The following is an 18,348-nucleotide window of genomic DNA, read 5'->3' as shown; positions in this document are numbered from 1 at the left end:
CTCTTTCTCTTCAACCAAACTCTCTTCTTCTTCATCCTCGTTGTCTGATTTCTCATCAACCTCCATGTCTTCCACTTCATTGTCTTCCACTTCATAGTCTTCCTCCTCCTTGTCTTCCACTTCATTGTCTTCCTCCTCCTTGTCTTCCTCCTCCATGTCTTCCACTTCATTGTCTTCCTCCTCCTTGTCTTCCTCCTCCTTGTCTTCCTCCTCCTTGTCTTCCTCCTCCTTGTCTTCCTCCTCATTGTCTTCCTCCTCATGGTCTTCTTGCACTTGTTCCTCCTCGCGCTCTTTTGCCTCTCCTTCAGCCTTCTTGACCTCCTCTTCCATCGTAGGTTTGGGCTCTTCTACATCCCACGGCCATGGCAGATATTTCCTCTGAGCTTCGCGGTTCATTGGCATGAGGCGCTAAGAAAAAGAAAATTTTCAGTCAATTGTCTATTGAGATGTTACTATAAAATCTTTACATCTATAAAAGAACATGGATAAATCTGTTATAGAAAGAACATAATAACCAGTATGATCACTGACCTCCATCTTGATGATTGGGGATGGTAAGAATTTTGTGCAGTAAATCAGCTGCTGTAGAACCCTCTCCTCTGTGGTGCTGGGGTAAGCTGAAGAGAGAAACAACCAGATAATGGGATCAGACATAAAACTACACCATAAACCATAACATAACATTACAAAAATATTCCTTTAATCTGTCATCAATGGGACATGAAAGGTGTTTTTTTTTTTTTAAATATTCTGGATTATTGGACGGGCATATAAAAGTATAGAAATCTTAGTTTCAATCTTCAATTTCCTTACTGGATCTCTCTGCTCAGTCTTCCACATTATAGTTCAGTTCTGTGCTAAATTATCAAATTTTCGGGATTATCAGATACAAAGGAATGTTACTGTATTTTGAGATCATCTATCAATCACTTTCTTGTGGTATAGTCTAATTATTAAAAAAAACTCACTTATGAAGGGTCTAAGTCCAAAAGCGGATTCCTGCTGCCGATAGATGCCCTAAAGAGAAGATAATCCAGTAAGTGACCACTTATCCCTCCTCAGGAATGGACAGTAGGACAAGGGGTCAGTTTTACAAATGAGCAGCCGGTGATTTGTGGACTTGTTACCTGTCCGGGATCTTACTCAATAAGCCGCTACTTGTCTGAGTGGACAGCCGGCCACATGGACTTCTCCTGCTGGATCCAAGTCTGCTGCTACATGTCCATCACAGGGAAGGAAAAAAACAAGACAATGAAGCCACTGACCTCCAGAGATCTGCTGCCCGCTGCCATCCTGTACCCGTCCTGAACTGTAGAATCCAAATCACAAGCTGAAACACAAAAAAGAGATGTAGTCCCAGATCTGATAAAGACCCAAAATCCTGCAACTTTCCACATGTATGAATAGTGAATGTCCAAAAATATATATATATTTTTTAATCTAACAAGATCCAAAATTCTGAGGTGAATAATTAATTGTTCAGGACTCTAATTGCATACGGTACCTTCAAGTTTGTGGCCTGTGATTGGTGCCTCAGGTCATATGATCTATGACCCATAAGGAATAGCAGTGCACAAGTACAGACCACGCAGCGCCATAATCTAGACAGTGCAGTGCTTGGCGGTCCTATAGCTCCCATAGATCTTGCATGAGGTGTCAGTGTGCGGCTGCATCTCTTCTTACAATCTCCTCCACACTGCGGTCGTCCGGTTGTGGAGGAGAGCAGGGGCGTAGCTATAGGGGTGCAGAAGTAGCAGTAGTACCCAGACCCTGATACCTGAGGGGACCAGAGGCTAAAAAAGAAGACACCAGTATGACAAATATCACATAGTAGATGGGGGCCCTGATATAAATATCACACTGGGGACCAGGAGTTTCACAATATGCCTCTGGAGAAATGTATACTGGGGACCCTAGTATTATTGATCGTGGGCGTCCCGGCAGTGATTAAACATTTATGGCCCCTCCGGTGTATAGGTGAGAAATGTTTCTGGTGGGAGAATCTGTATCTGTAGCCGTATAAGAGGAGGAATATAAGTAATACTGGACACAAATACATATGGTATATGGGATTTCATTGCTGCCCTATATATATGACATGAATTTTTTGTCTATGTTAATTCCATTCACAAGTACAGAATACACCCCAAAACATCAAACAAAGTGTCTCCAGTTACAGCGTCATAAGAGTGACCCTATAAACAGTTCCAGCATACTGCCCCTCAGTAAAAATAATGGCAGCAATGCCCCCACATAAATAATGCCAGCAGAGTGCCCCTAATAAACATTACTGGCAGCAGAGAGTCCCTAAGAAACATTACTGGCAGCAGAGAGTCCCTAATAAACATTACTGGCAGCAGAGGGTCCCTAACAAACATTACCGGCAGCAGAGAGCCACTTATAAATATTACTTGCAGCAGAGAGTCCCTAATAAACATTACTGGGAGCAGAGAGTCCCTAAGAAACATTACTGGCAGCAGAGAGTCCCTAATAAACATTACTGGCAGCAGAGAGCCACTTATAAATATTACTTGCAGCAGAGAGTCCCTAATAAACAGTACTGGCAGCAGAGAGTCAATAATAAAGAGTACTGGCAGCAGAGAGTCCCTAATAAACATTACTGGCAGCAGAGAGTCCCTAATAAATATTACTGTCAGCAGAGAGTCCTTAATAAACATTATTGGCAGCAGAGAGTCCCTAATAAACATTACTGGCAGCAGAGAGTCCCTAATAAACATTACTGGCAGCAGAGAGAACCCTACTAAACATTACTGGCAGTAGAGAGTCCCTAATAAACATTACTGACAGCAGAGAGTCCCTAATAAACATTATTGGCAGCAGAGAGTCCCTAATAAACATTACTGGCAGCAGAGAGTCCCTAATAAACATTATTGGCAGCAGAGAGTCCCTTATAAACATTACTGGCAGCAGAGAGTCCCTAAGAAACATTACTGGCAGCAGAGAGTCCCTAATAAACATTACTGGCAGCAGAGAGTCCCTAAGAAACATTACTGGCAGCAGAGAGTCCCTAATAAACATTACTGGCAGCAGAAGGTCCCTAATAAACATTACCGGCAGCAGAGAGCCACTTATAAATATTACTTGCAGCAGAGAGTCCCTAATAAACATTACTGGGAGCAGAGAGTCCCTAAGAAACATTACTGGCAGCAGAGAGTCCCTAATAAACATTACTGGCAGCACAGGGTCCCTAACAAACATTACCGGCAGCAGAGAGCCACTTATAAATATTACTTGCAGCAGAGAGTCCCTAATAAACAGTACTGGCAGCAGAGAGTCAATAATAAAGAGTACTGGCAGCAGAGAGTCCCTAATAAACATTACTGGCAGCAGAGAGTCCCTAATAAATATTACTGTCAGCAGAGAGTCCTTAATAAACATTATTGGCAGCAGAGAGTCCCTAATAAACATTACTGGCAGCAGAGAGTCCCTAATAAACATTACTGGCAGCAGAGAGAACACTACTAAACATTACTGGCAGTAGAGAGTCCCTAATAAACATTACTGACAGCAGAGAGTCCCTAATAAACATTACTGGCAGCAGAGAGTCCCTAATAAACATTATTGGCAGCAGAGAGTCCCTTATAAACATTACTGGCAGCAGAGAGTCCCTAAGAAACATTACTGGCAGCAGAGAGTCCCTAATAAACATTACTGGCAGCAGAGAGTCCCTAAGAAACATTACTGGCAGCAGAGAGTCCCTAATAAACATTACTGGCAGCAGAAGGTCCCTAATAAACATTACCGGCAGCAGAGAGCCACTTATAAATATTACTTGCAGCAGAGAGTCCCTAATAAACAGTACTGGCAGCAGAGAGTCCCTAATAAACAGTACTGGCAGCAGAGAGTCCCTAATAAATATTACTGGCAGCAGAGAGTCCTTAATAAACATTATTGGCAGCAGAGAGTCCCTAATAAACATTACTGGCAGCAGAGAGAACCCTACTAAACATTACTGGCAGTAGAGAGTCCCTAATAAACATTACTGACAGCAGAGAGTCCCTAATAAACATTACTGGCAGCAGAGAGTCCCTAATAAACATTATTGGCAGCAGAGAGTCCCTAATAAACATTACTGGCAGCAGAGAGTCCCTAATAAACATTATTGTCAGCAGAGAGTCCCTAATAAACATTACTGGCAGCAGAGAGTCCCTAATAAACATTATTGGCAGCAGAGAGTCCCTAATAAACATTACTGGCAGCAGAGAGTCCCTAATAAACATTACTGGCAGCAGAGAGTCCCTAATAAACATTATTGGCAGCAGAGAGTCCCTAATAAACATTATTGGCAGCAGAGAGCCACTTATAAACATTAATGGCAGCAGAGTCCCTAATAAACATTATTGGCAGCAGAGACTCCCTTATAAACATTAATGGCAGCAGAGAGTCCCTAATAAACATTATTGGTAGCAGAGAGTCCCTAATAAACATTACTGCCAGCAGAGAGTCCCTAATAAACATTATTGGCAGCAGAGAGTCCCTAATAAACATTACTGGCAGCAGAGAGTCCCTAATAAACATTACTGGCAGCAGAGAGTCCCTAATAAACATTATTGGCAGCAGAGAGCCACTTATAAACATTAATGGCAGCAGAGTCCCTAATAAACATTATTGGCAGCAGAGACTCCCTTATAAACATTAATGGCAGCAGAGAGTCCCTAATAAACATTATTGGCAGCAGAGAGTCCCTAATAAACATTACTGCCAGCAGAGAGTCCCTAATAAACATTACTGGCAGCAGAGAGTCCCTGATAAACATTACTGGTAGCAGAGAGTCCCTATTAAACATTATTGGCAGCAGAGAGTCCCTAATAAACATTATTGGCAGCAGAGAGCCCGTAATAAACATTATTGGCAGCAGAGAGACCCTAATAAACATTACTGGCAGCAGAGAGTCCCTAATAAACATTACTGGCAGCAGAGAGTCCCTAATAAACATTATTGGCAGCAGAGAGTCCCTAATAAACATTACTGGCAGCAGACAGTCCATAATAAACATTATTGGCAGCAGAGAGTCCCTAATAAACATTATTGGCAGCAGAGAGTCCCTTATAAACATTAATGGCAGCAGAGTCCCTAATAAACTTTATTGGCAGCAGAGAGTCCCTAATAAACATTACTGGCAGCAGAGAGTCCCTAATAAACATTACTGGCAGCAGAGAGTCCCTAATAAACAATACTGGCAGCAGAGAGTCCCTAATAAACATTACTGGCAGCAGAGGGTCCTATATAACCAGTTCGAGCAGACGCTTCCCATCACACAACCATAGAATAAATGATAAAATGCTGGCAGCCTGCAGCCACCACTAGGGGGAGCACACAATTTCCTTATTTATACAGGTTATATAGTAGTTATTTCGGGTAATATTAATACAATGTGACAGCTCCCCCTAGTGGCGGTTACCAGCGGTCTTTGTGGGGGGTCATGTCTGCTCTGTCAGGAGTTTAGGAGATCTGCCCTATTTCGGGAAACTCACAGACAATCCGGGATTTGGGGTAAATGATAAATTCCTAATAACATGAATGAAGCATCATGGGAGATGAGATAAATGGGGGTCAGTTATATCACATTATGGAGGAACTCACCGACGTCCAACTTCACTCGTCGTTGTCCTGTAACAGACTGAGGACCACTGAGCGGTTGTTGTTTCAAATTGAAATCCAGCGATCCCATTGGCTGCTGATGTTCAGTGATATATGGAACAGTAAATTTAAAGGGACATGACTCTTATTTCACTAGACTGCAGTTATTATATGTTTGCTATCATTCTGCTTATAACATGAAGCTGTGGAGATAATCTGCAGGGACGGGTTATATTTCTCTTAATATTGGGATTGGGATTAGAGGTTATATCATTTTCTATCCTGTATCAGGACATTTCTTTTATAATTTGACATATTATTAAGTATCAATGTGCCATGAAGGATCTGATATCTAAAATCACAGTTGTTTAATGGACGTTGCAGTTTAACCCCTTCCTGAGCAGGTTATTTGGGGCCTCAGTGATCAGATCTCGGGGTTTCCATCTCTTTATCATTCCAGTGTTTGATTTATTTCTATCATTTTATTGTAAATGATAATGGGAGTCGGATGACGGCAAATAAGCACCAAGACCCTCTGTGCTAAGTGGTCAGGGGTGTCGTGGTCTCATCCAGCATCAGAAGGGGGCGCTGTTTTTCTCTTTGCTATGAGGCCCCATCAATTCCTTCAGAAACATTTGTGCTGCCGATCAGAGAGATTTACCATTCAGGAGCATAATAAAGCTGGGTGACAAGTCCTATGTGAGCTGTAATGGCAGCTGTACTGGTTGTCACCCAGCTTTCCCAGTCTCCTGAATGACAGGTCTGCCTAATTATACAGTGACCCAGCCCCTGCTGTTATATTGCTGCATAATTAGGTAGGTTTACCCTTCAGGGGTCTAGGTAAGTTGGGTAACAACTCATATGGAGGCTGTCGTTCTCACCCAGCTTTTCCAGAATCAGAAAAAAACAAAAACATAAGGCCTCGAGCCGCCCGCAAATCGCGGGCTGTGCACATGGCCGCGGCCATTATTTTTAATGTGCACTGACCGCAGAACACGGCCGTAATAAGACTTGCCCGTTCTTTCTGCGGTCCGGGCTCCGGGGGCCCTGCACGGACTGTGGAAACCAGGGTCTATCTATCTATCTATCTCATATCTATCTATCTATCTATCTATCTATCTATCTATCTATCTATCTATCTATCTATCTATCTATCTATCTATCTATCTATCTATCTATCTATCTATCTATCTTTCTATCTATCTATCTATCTATCTATCTATCTATCTATCTATCTATCTATCATTCAATTCAAAGAAGCTTTATTGGCAGGACCAAATACACATTAGCATTGCCAAAGCAAGTAAGATGTAAGGGAATGAGGGATAGGGACTGAGGGATTGGGGGATAGGGACACATCTAGGGTCGGGGTTATACAAGTCCATGGCATATCATGTCTCTCTCAGTCTATGGCATGCAGTGACATATTGTGCCGCCATGCCCTCAGTGTTTTCCTCTTCACCCAGCAGGATGTAGAGTTTCTCTTCCTCTTCCGTGGAGCTGAAGTCCGCTAAGAGATCACAGTCTCCTGAAGTGAGTGTCCCTCACTGCTGAGTATTTGGAGCAGTGTAGCAGGAAGTGGGCCTCATCCTCCACGGCCTCCTGGTCGCACTGTTGGCACAGTTGGATCTCCCTGGGCTTGTAGGTTTGTCTGTGGCGCCCGGATTGGATGAGCAGGTTGTAGGCGCTCAGTCTGTAGTGGCTCAGCATCTGTCTGTCTCTGCGGTTTGGCAGTTTCTCCAGATATGGCGCCAGTTTATATTCCCGCTGTAGACTCCGGTATATTGTCAGTTTCTGTGATGTCTTTATGTCGTTCCTCCAGTCACTGATATACTCCTCTTGGCCCTCGTTTATTCTCTCCTTGATTTCGGCTTTTGTGAGGCCGCGCTGAGTGACATTTTCTTCAGGCCTGGTCAGGGTGAGATGTTCTGGGGGGCCTGGTTTACCTGGGACCCCTTGGTGTACAGGGCCGCCATCAGGGGGGTATTAGGGGTTCTGGTGTGAGGGGCCCGGCCAAACCTAATTGAAAGGGGGGCCCGGCAACTGCCGCGACATTCTTTTGGTAGGAAAAAACGGGCCCCTGCAATGGGGCCCGTTTTTTTCACCAAAAGAATGTCGTGAGCTGCTGCGGGCCCCCCTCCCCTCCCCTCGTCATGGGGGGCCGTCAAACAGTCCGCCCGCGCACCCGATCGCGCGCACAATGAAGCTCCCGCGCGTGCGCACTCTCGAGCGCGCACCCACGAACGCCCGCACTCGAGACCGCGCGCACCCGCGACCGCCCTCGCGCGTGACCGCCCGCGCGCGCACCCGCGACCGCCCGCGCACACCCGCGACCCCCGCGCGCGGCGCGCGCGCGATCGCCCGCGCGGTGCACCCATGGAAACACATGGACAAAACTTACCTGGAGCCTGGCTGGAGGTGCAGGACTGGACGTCTGGACCGAAGACCTCGCCTGGAAGACATCGCCGGAAGAGGACTGGAGTGGGAGCAGCTCTTCTGACACAGTGAGTAAATTTTCTCAAAGAGCTGATCATGTATGGCCCTGTTCACACAGTATTTTGCAGGCAAAAAAAAATCTGCCTCAAAATTCCTTAAAGAATTTTGAGGCAGATTTTGACCTGCCCACACTGTCTTGCCGCGTTTTTTTGCTGCGTTTTTTGCCCGCGGCGATTGAGGACAGCAGACAAAAAACGCATTGATTTCGATGGGAGGTCAGAGGCGGAACCGCGGTAAGAAAGGACGTGCTGCTTTTTCTTTTTTCCGCGACTGGCTCCCATTGATTTCAGATTAAATCAATGGGAGGCGGTTTTGGAAGTTGTTTGGTGCTGATTCTGACGCAGCGTCCGAGTCAATATCAAGGCCCAAAAACTGTGTGAACTGGGCCTTATTGTTAGGGCTTATTCAGACGAACGTGTAATACATCCGTGCAACGCGCGTGATTTTCACGCGCCTCGCACGGACCTGTGTTAGTCTATGGGGCCGTGCAGACTGTCAGTGATTTTCACGCAGCGTGTGTCCGTGTGTCCGCTGCGTAAAACTCACGACATGTCGGATATTTGTGCATTGTTCGCGCATCACGCACCCATTGAAGTCAATGGGTGCGTGAAAATCACGGCCAGCACTTCCGCAGCAGTATAAACTATGAATGAAAACAGAAAAGCACCACGTGCTACAAACAGAGTGTCATAATGATGGCGGCTGCGCGAAAATCACGCAGCCACGCATCATACGCTGCTGACACACGGAGCTGTTATCACCCTTTTGCATGCGCAAAATGCCACGTTTTTGCGCGCGCAAAAAGCACACGCTCGTGTAAATTCGGCCTTAGGGTAGGAACACACTAGGCATGAACACTGCGGATTTTATGCAACACATTTTATTGTAGAGAATCCGCAGCGTATTACAGTCGCAGCCGAGGGGATGAGATCTGAACAAATCTCATCCGCACGCTGCAAAAATAATGGACCTGCAGTGTGACTTTTGGCTTTTTAAGCCGCAGCGTGTCAATTTATTCTGTGGAATCGCCGCTCCTCTGTTGCGGAAATGCTGCGGTTCTGACGCAAAAATCACAAAAGAGAAAAAAAAAAGGTCCTTTTTTAAATTGATAAAGTTTAGACTTGCCCCGGCCGTAGTCCTGGTGACGCGATCCTCTATTCTTAGCGCAGCCCCGCCTCCTGTCATGACGTTTCATCCCATGTGACTGCTGCAGCGGTCACATGGTCTACAGCGTCATCCCAGGAGGCGGGGCTACGTTCAGAAGAGAGAGATGCGTCACTTAAACTACGGCCGGGGCAAGTCTAAACTTTTTTTCCCTGCAGGATTCCCGCAGCAGACATGCGTCCCGAAACCTGCGCCACCATTTGGTGCGGTTTTGCTTGCAGAATTCCCTGCGGCTACCGGGGCGGATAAGCTGTGTAGTTTTACTCAGCATATCCGCCTAGTGTGTCCCTTATGATGTCGCTCCTGGAGCTGCTGCCGGTCTCTAAATAGGCAGTTGGTTCAGTAGAATTTGGAATTATTTTTTTTTGTGTACCAGCTTAAAAAAATACTAAACTTTTGTGTTAGGGCCTGTTCACATCACCGTTCGCTTCCGCTCCGGGGTTCCGTCCGAGGTTTCTGTCGGGTGAACCCTGCAACGGAAAGTGAAAGTGACAGCACAGCTTCCGTTTCAGTCACCATTGATCTCAATGGTGACGGAAACATCGCTAATGGTTTCCGTTCGTCACCATTCCGGCTGGTTTTCGGACGGAATCAATAGCGCAGTCGACTGCGCTAATGGTGACGGAAACGGAAGCTGTGCTGTCACTTTCACTTTCCGTTGCGGGGTTCACCCGACAGAAACCTCAGACGGAACCCCGGAACGGAAGCGAACGGTGATGTGAACAGGCCCTAACACAAAAGTTTTGTATTTTTTTAAGCTGATTCACAAAAAAAAATAATTCAAAATTCTACTGGACCAACTGCCTATTTAGAGACCGGCAGCAGCTCCAGGAGCGACATCATAAGGGACACACTAGGCGGATATGCTGAGTAAAACTACACAGCTTATCCGCCCCGGTAGCCGCAGGGAATTCTGCCAGCAAAACCGCACCAAATAGTGGCGCAGGTTTCGTGAGGCTTGTCCGCTGCGGGAATCCTGCAGGGAAAAAAAAGTTTAGACTTGCCCCGGCCGTAGTTTAAGTGACGCATCTCTCTCTTCTGAACGTAGCCCCGCCTCCTGGGATGACGCTGTAGACCATGTGACCTCTGCAGCAGTCACATGGGATGAAACGTCATGACAGGAGGCCGGGCTGCGCTAAGAATAGAGGATCGCGTCACCTAAACTACGGCCGGGGCAAGTCTAGACTTTTTTATAAATTTAAAAAAGTGCCTTTTTTTTTTTCTCTTTTGTGATTTTTGCGGCAGAACCGCAGCATTTCCGCAACAGAGGAGCAGCGATCCCACAGAATACATTGATACGCTGCGGCTTAAAAAGCCAAAAGCCACACTGCAGGTCCATTATTTTTGCAGCGTGCGGATGAGATTTGTTCAAATCTCACCCACTCTGCTGCGACTGTAATACGCTGCGGATTCTCTACAATAAAATGTGTTGCATACAATCCGCAGTGTTCATGCCTAGTGTGTTCCTACCCTAAGACCAGATTCACACGAGCGTGTGCTTTTTGCGCGCGCAAAAACATGGCATTTTGCGCATGCAAAAGGTCCATAACAGCTCCGTGTGTCAGCAGCGTATGATGCGTGGCTGTGTGATTTTCGCGCAGCCACCATCATTATGACACTCTGTTTGTATGTTTGTAGCACGTGGTGCTTTTCTGTTTTCATTCATAGTTTATACGGCTGCGTAAGTGCTGGCCGTGATTTTCACGCACCCATTGACTTCAATGGGTGCGTGATGCGCGAACAATGCACAAATATCGGACATGTCGTCAGTTTTACGCAGCGGACACATGGACACACGCTGCGTGAAAATCACTGACAGTCTGCACGACCCCATAGACTAACACAGGTCCGTGCGAGGCGCGTGAAAATCACGCACGTTGCACGGATGTATTACACGTTCGTCTGAATAAGCCCTAACAATAAGGCCCAGTTCACACAGTTTTTGGGCCTTGATATTGACTCGGACGCTGCGTCAGAATCAGCACCAAACAACTTCCAAAACTACCTCCCATTGATTTAATCTGAAATCAATGGGAGTAAGTCGCGGAAAAAAGAAAAAGCAGCACGTCCTTTCTTACCGCGGTTCCGCCTCTGACCTCCCATCGAAATCAATGGGAGGCAGAAAATGCATTTTTCGCTGCGTTTTCTGTCTGCTGTCCTCAATCGCCGCGGGCAACAAACGCGGCAAGATAGTGTGGGCAGGTCAAAATCTGCCTCAAAATTCGGTGCGCGGTTCCAGGCGGTCGCCGGTGCGCATGCGCGGGAGTTTGCGGGTTCGCGCGATCGGTCGCACGGGCGGCGGTGTTTGACGGCCCCCATGCCACCCAGGGCCGATATCAGGGGGGGTATTAGGGGTACTGATGTGAGAGGCCCGGCCAAACCTAATTGAAAGAGGGGCCCGCAGCTCATGACATTCTTTTGGTGAAAAAAACGGGCCCCATTGCAGGGGCCTGTTTTTTTTCTAAAAAAAAGGCAAGTCGCGGCAGTTTGCGGGGCCCCCCTTTCAATTAGGTTTGGCCGGGCCTCTCACATCAGTACCCCTAATACCCCCCCATATGGCGGCCCTGGGTACCATGATATAGTGCTGGATGGAATACCGTTAACAGGCGGTGCCACGGGTGGGGGGGGCCCAGAAAATTTCGCTGTAGGGGGCCCTGAAATTCCTGATGGCGGCCCTGTTGGTGTAGCAAGGCTTTATGATGATAGGAACTTTGCCTGCTGCTATGTAGATGGGCCCAGAATGATAGCGCCCTTTTCTGGATTTCTGAGGTGTAGTGGGAATCTGCCCAGTTCTGCACGACAGGCGCTATTTGTGGTGCTCCGATGGACTTGGAGAAGGTGTTTGCAGAATTCTAGCTGGAAAATTTCTGTTGGGCTGGAATCCCACCTTGACCAGTCTGGGTATGTGTCCGGACCCCAGACTTCACTGGCATACAGGAGGATTGGGGATATGATGGAGTCAAAGATTTTAAGCCAGTCCGTCACTGGTGGTTTGAGGTGGTAGAGGTTTCTTCTGATGGCATAGAAGGTTTTGCACGCCTTGTCTTTCAGCATCTCAATGGCTTGTTTAAAGCTTCCTGATTGGTTGATTTCTAGGCCCAGGTAAGTGTACCTGTCGGTCGCTGTGAGTGGGGCGTTAATTAGTGTGAAGGTCGGGTTCTTGGGGGATTTTGAGTTTCTCCTCTGGAACACCATGATGTTGGTTTACTTTGCATTGATGGGTAGTGCCCACATGGAGCTGAATTTTTCTAGGATTTGCAGGTTGTCTTGGAGACCTTTCTCGGTTGGTGATAGCAGCAGATGGTCATCTGCATTCAACAGAAATGTCACCTGGGTGTCATGGAGGGTGAGACCTGGTGCTGAGGAGGATTCCAGAGTTGTGGCCAGTTCATTGATGTAGATGTTAACCCCTTAAGGACGCAGCCTTTTTTTGGCCTTAAGGCTCAGAGCACATTTTTCAAATCTGACATATTTCACTTTATGTGGTAATAACGTCGGAATGCTTAAACCTATGCAAGAGATTCTGAGATTGTTTTCTCGTGACACATTGGGCTTTATGTTAGTGGTAAAATTTGGACGATATATTCAGTGTTTATTGTTGAAAAATTGCAAAATTTAGGGAAAATTTATAAAAAATAGAATTTTTCAGAATTTAAATGCATCTGCTTGTAAAACAGACGGTTATACCACCCAAATGAGTTACTAGTTCACATTTCCCATATGTCTACTTTAGATTGGCATCGTTTTTTGAACATTATTTTCTTTTTCTTGGACGTTACAAGGCTTAGAACATAAACAGTAATTTCTCTTTTTTTTAAGAAAATTTCAAAAGCCTTTTTTTTAAGGTACCTCTTCAGTTCTGAAGTGGCTTTGAGGGGCCTATGTATTAGAAACCCTGATAAAACACCCCATTTTAAAAACTAGACCCCTCAAAGTATTCAAAACAGCATTTAGAAAGTTTTTTAACCCTTCAGGCATTTCACAGGAATTAAAGCAAAGTGGAGGTGAAATTTGCAATTTTTATTTTTCTTGCTGAATTTCAATTTTATTCAATTTTTTTTGTGTAACACGGAAGCTTTTACCAGAGAAACACTACTAAATATGTATTGTCCAGATTCTGCAGTTTTTAGAAATGTCCCACATGTGGCTCTACTGCGCTCGTGGACTGAAACACAAGCCCTAGAAGCAAAGAAGCACCTAGTGCATTTTGAGGCCCCTTTTTTATTAGAATATATTTTAGGCAGCATGCCAGGTTTGAAGAGGTGTTGAGGTGCCAAAACAGTAGGAATCCCCCAATAGTGACCCAATTTTGGAAACTACACCCCTCAAGGAATTAATTTATGGCTGTTGTTATCATTTTGACCACACAGTTTTTTCACAGCACCTATTTAATTGGGCTATGAAATTAAAAAAATGACATTTTTTCCAATAAGATGTAATTTATGATCAAAATTTCCTATTTTCACAGGGAACAAAATACCCCATTTTGTTGCCCAATTTGTCCTGAGTGCGGCAATACCCCATTTGTGGCGATAAACTGCCGTTTGGGCCCATGGGAGGGCTCAGAAGGAAAGGAGCGCTATGTGTTTGTTGGAGTCCAGATTTTGCTGGATTGGTTTTCGGGTGCCATGTCGCATTTGCAGAGTCCCAGAGGTATCAAAGCAATGGAAACCCACCAGAAGTAACCCCATTTTGGAAACTACACCCTTCAATCAATTCATTTATGGGTAATGTGACTATTTAGACTCCATAGTTTCTTCACAGAACTTATTTGAATTGGGCTGGGAATTTAAAAAAAAATAATTTTTTCCAATAATATGTAGTTTTAGCTCAAAATTTCTTATTTTCACAAGAAATAAAATACTCCATTTTGTTGCCCAATTTGTCCTGAGTGCAGCAATACCCCATTTGTGGTGATAAACTGCCATTTGGGCCCATGGGAGGGCTCAGAAAGAAAGGAGCGCTATTTGTTCTTTGGAGTCCAGATTTTGCTGGTTTTTCTTTCGGGTGCCATGTCGCATTTGCAGAGCCCCAGAGGTATCAAAGCAATGGAAACCCACCAGAAGTGACCCCATTTTGGAAACTACACCCCTCAAGGAATTCATTCATGGTTGTGGTTATCATTTTGACCCCACAGTTTTTTTACAGCACCTATTTGAATTGGTCTGTGAAATAAAAAAAATGACATTTTTTCCAATAAGATGGCATTTTTTATCAAAATGTCTTATTTTCTCAGGGAACAAAATACCTCATTTTGTTGCCCAATTTGCTCCTGTATGTGTCGGGAGGACGGCCGAAACGGCCGTTACTCCCGAGACGTACTATTCCGTCATGGAGCGCGAACAGGGCGCTTACCATGACGTAATAGTACGTCGATGAGCGTTAAGGTGTTAAAGAGCGTTGGACTGAGGCTGCAGCCTTGTCTGAATCCTCGGCTCTGCTGGAAATCGGCCGTTCTTCTCCCGTTCACCTTCACGCTGCATCTATTCCTTGTGTAGGAGCTTCTGATGACGTCATAGGTTTTACCTCCTATTCCGCTCTCCAGCAGTTTCAGGAATAGGCCCGGGTGCCACACTGAGTCCAAGGACTTCTTAAAGTCCACAAAACAGGTGTAAATCTTCCCATGCTTTGTATTGTGGACGTGGCTCTTGATGAGGCTGCGCAGGGTGTAGATGTGGTCAGTGGTGCGGTGGTTTGGCATGAACCCAGCTTTGCTTTGGTTGAGGACATTGTGCTGGGTGAGGAAGCTGAGGATTCTCTTATTCAGGATGCTGTTGAACAGTTTCCCCAGGTTGCTGCTGACACATATCCCTCGGTAGTTGGCTGGGTCGTACCTGTCCCCACTCTTGTGGATTGGTGTTATAAGGCCTTGGTTCCAGATTTGAGGGAAGTAGCCGGCACTCAGCACCATATTAAATAGTTTTACTATTGCGGCCTGTATTTCTGGCGGGCTGTGTTTTATCATTTCCGGTGAGATTCTGTCTAGGCCGCTGGATTTTTTACACCTTATGTCTGAGGTTCTCTCTGTTACTTCTTGCAGTGTTATTGGTGCATCCAGGGGGGTTTTGAGAATCTTTAAGTGTTTCCTCCATCGCCTTCAATTTTGATATTATTTGTCTTTGTTCTTGGCTTTGTTCTTCTTTCGGGATATCTTTGTAGAGGTCCCTGAAATATTGGAGCCATTTTGGATGTGAAGGTTGTTTTTCTTGCAATTGTTGCCCATGTGTTTCCATAATTCCCAGAACGAGTTGTCATGGAGGGCATCTTGGAGTTGGGTAAGTTTGGTGGAGATGTACCTTTGTCTTTTTCTTTCGGAGGATGGTCTTGTATTGCCTCTGTATGTTGCTGTAGGCCTCCTTCAGACCGGTGTTGTTTGGGTCTCGGTGCTTCTTATTTGAGGCAGTTCTTAGGGTCTTCCGTACTTCTTTGCACTCACAGTCAAACCAACCGTTAGGATGTATTTCTTGTGGCCTCTTGTAGTCACATCTTTTCAGGTCAGACCTCTCTATCTATCTATCTATCTATCTATCTATCTATCTATCTATCTATCTATCTATCTATCTATCTATCTATCTATCTATCTATCTATCTATCTATCTATCTATCTATCTATCTATCATAACGAAAAGATCCAGCAGCACCGGTCAAAGAGTGTGGGGCAGGCCCCAGAGAGCAGACCAAGCTCTCAATATCAACAGAGATCCAGAAAATAGGCAGCACACCATGGAGATCAGTGAAAAAGAGGGTACTTTATTAGCCCCAAGTGCGACGTTTCAGCTCTATCCACTAGAGCCTTTCTATCTATCTATCTATCTATCTATCTATCTATCTATCTATCTATCTCTTTTCTCATTACATACTTTTATGGCTTATTGATTAGATTTATCATCAAAAAAATTGCCGCTCCAGGCATTGGGAACCATATCAAAACCTGTTTGCTTATCTCTCATTAACTCCCATTAAGAAGATTGTTGGACGTCCGGGTGGTCAGACCGCGCTGAGCAGTTTTATTTTATATCCTGTATAATCAATATGGTCTGTCATGGGAAAAATATCCTTGAAATGTCCCTGGAGGACCCAAGACAATTTGATAATCCACATCCAAAACCATGAAAAATCCAGTAATCTGTATTTTATAGGTGTTAAGAATATCAAAAAAGAAAAAAAAATGCCTCTGCCTGCCCAAACACATACAATGGCTGTCGGTCGATCGACAACTATTCTTTTTCACTCCCTCATATACTATACATGCACCCTTGACTCGGCCGAGCGACCTCTGCCAGCTACTTATCTCCTGGGAAAACAAGGGATCGGGCATGTTAGAACTATTGTTTTTCTGCCCAACATCTGTCATCGGGTGGGGGGGGGGGGGGTCAGGATACCCCCGTACACATTAAATAGTCGTCTGACTTTTTTATGTTATGTGTTTGGGAACCTTTAGGGTATGTTCACACAGCTTCTTCTTTTTTTAGCATAACTTCCCATCACAAGTAATGAAATCATAAATCAGATTCTCCGTATAGAAGTAATGACGGATAATATAGATGATATCAGTGGTGAGTAATGGAAGGATTATTACCAATAAATCGTATTTTTGGAATTGATCGCTAACATGTATATTTTAAGTCTACATCAAATATGGAATCGGAGGTTCACTATATGGACAAAAGTATTGGGACACAGCTCTGAATCATTGAACTCAGGTGTTTCATTCAGTCCCACAGGTGTATAAATCCAGAACTCGCCGTGCAGTCGTCTTTACAGACATTTGTGATAGAATGGGTCGTTGTAAGCAGATCACTGAATCCCAGCGCGGTCCTGTAATAGGACGTCACCGATGTAACAAGTCAGTTTGTGATATTTCTTCCCTCCTAGATATTCCACCATCAGCTGTGAGTGATATTATTGTAAAGTGGAAGTGTTTAGGAACCACAGCAACTCAGCCACGAAGTGGAGACCACGTAAAGTTACACAGCCGGGCCCCGAGTGTTGAGGCGTATAGTGTATAAAAGTCGCCAATGCTCTGCTGACTCAATAACTGCAGAGTACAAAACCTCCTCTGGCATTAATATCTGCACAAAGACTGTGCACCCGGAGCTTCATGGCACGGGGTCCGAGCAGCTGCATGCCAGTCTTACAAAGTTATAAAGTCTTACGTTTTTTACTTTATTTTAGCTTCTAAGTGAAATTCGCAGGAAAATCTGCAGCGGCTAATGCACACTGTTTTTGGTAGCAAATTCGCACCAAAATTTTCTGGATTTGTGACGGGTGTGGATTTAGTCTAATGCAGTCTATCAGTGTTGTTTGAAGTGTTCCCTTAAAGGGGCTGTCCAAGATTAGAAAAAGGGTCTGCATTTTTTCCAGAAACAGCGCCCCTCTTGTCTAATGGTTTTATCCGGTAATACGTTCTTTTGAATGGGAATAAGCTGTAATACCAGACACAGCCCAGAAACAGCGCCACTTTTGTTCATGGTCTGTGTCTGGTATTACACTTCAGTTCCATTTACTTTAATGGGAACGGGCTGTAATACCATATACCACTTCTAGACAGGAGTGGCACTAGGTTATATTTCTGTGATAAGGAGAAAGATCTCCAAGTTATACAAGTGTATGCTGGATTTTTATGTTTGTAAAGAGTAACACGCTAACATCTATATGTATAGTAGATGGAGATTGCAGTTGTAACGGCCGCCGCCGCCTCTCCCACTGCTCCCCGCCGTCATATACTGACCTCTCTATGGCGTCCTCCAGCTCTTGGTGGATACCACGTTCCTGCCTCACTCATTTCTAATTGCGGCGTCCCTTGCTGCTCTCTCCTTCTGTGTTTCATACACTACCTAGTGCGTGCGCTTGCTGACTCCCCCGGTCTTTAGGGCCAGCGCGCACCTACTACTTAACTCTCCCAGGGTATAAAAGGAACCTCCACCTGTCCACCATTGCTTGAGCAATTTGGATCCTCCTAGCTTGCTAGTGATATCCTGCTGATTGATTGTTTGTTCTTCCTGTGTTTGACCTCAGCTTTTACCTTGACTCTCCTTGCCTGCTGCCTGCCCTGACCTCTTCCTAGTGACCCGTGACGTACCTCTG

At 45.1% G+C, this 18,348-nt stretch overlaps 1 long non-coding RNA gene across 1 annotated transcript; it reads right to left on the bottom strand.

Moving 5' to 3' along the window:
• Positions 1–239: 239 nt before the first annotated feature.
• Positions 240–1,048, bottom strand: LOC142748334 (uncharacterized). Its single transcript, XR_012882232.1, has 3 exons — positions 969–1,048; positions 532–617; positions 240–408 (listed from the first exon to the last, which is right to left on the bottom strand). It is a non-coding gene; the product is annotated as an uncharacterized LOC142748334 (long non-coding RNA).
• Positions 1,049–18,348: the final 17,300 nt, after the last annotated feature.

The sequence above is a fragment of the Rhinoderma darwinii genome, chromosome 3 (assembly GCF_050947455.1).
Source record: "Rhinoderma darwinii isolate aRhiDar2 chromosome 3, aRhiDar2.hap1, whole genome shotgun sequence".
NCBI classification, from domain to species: domain Eukaryota; kingdom Metazoa; phylum Chordata; class Amphibia; order Anura; family Rhinodermatidae; genus Rhinoderma; species Rhinoderma darwinii.
The sequence above is the reverse complement of the archived record's forward strand: the minus strand, read 5'-3'. Positions and strand labels throughout refer to the sequence as shown.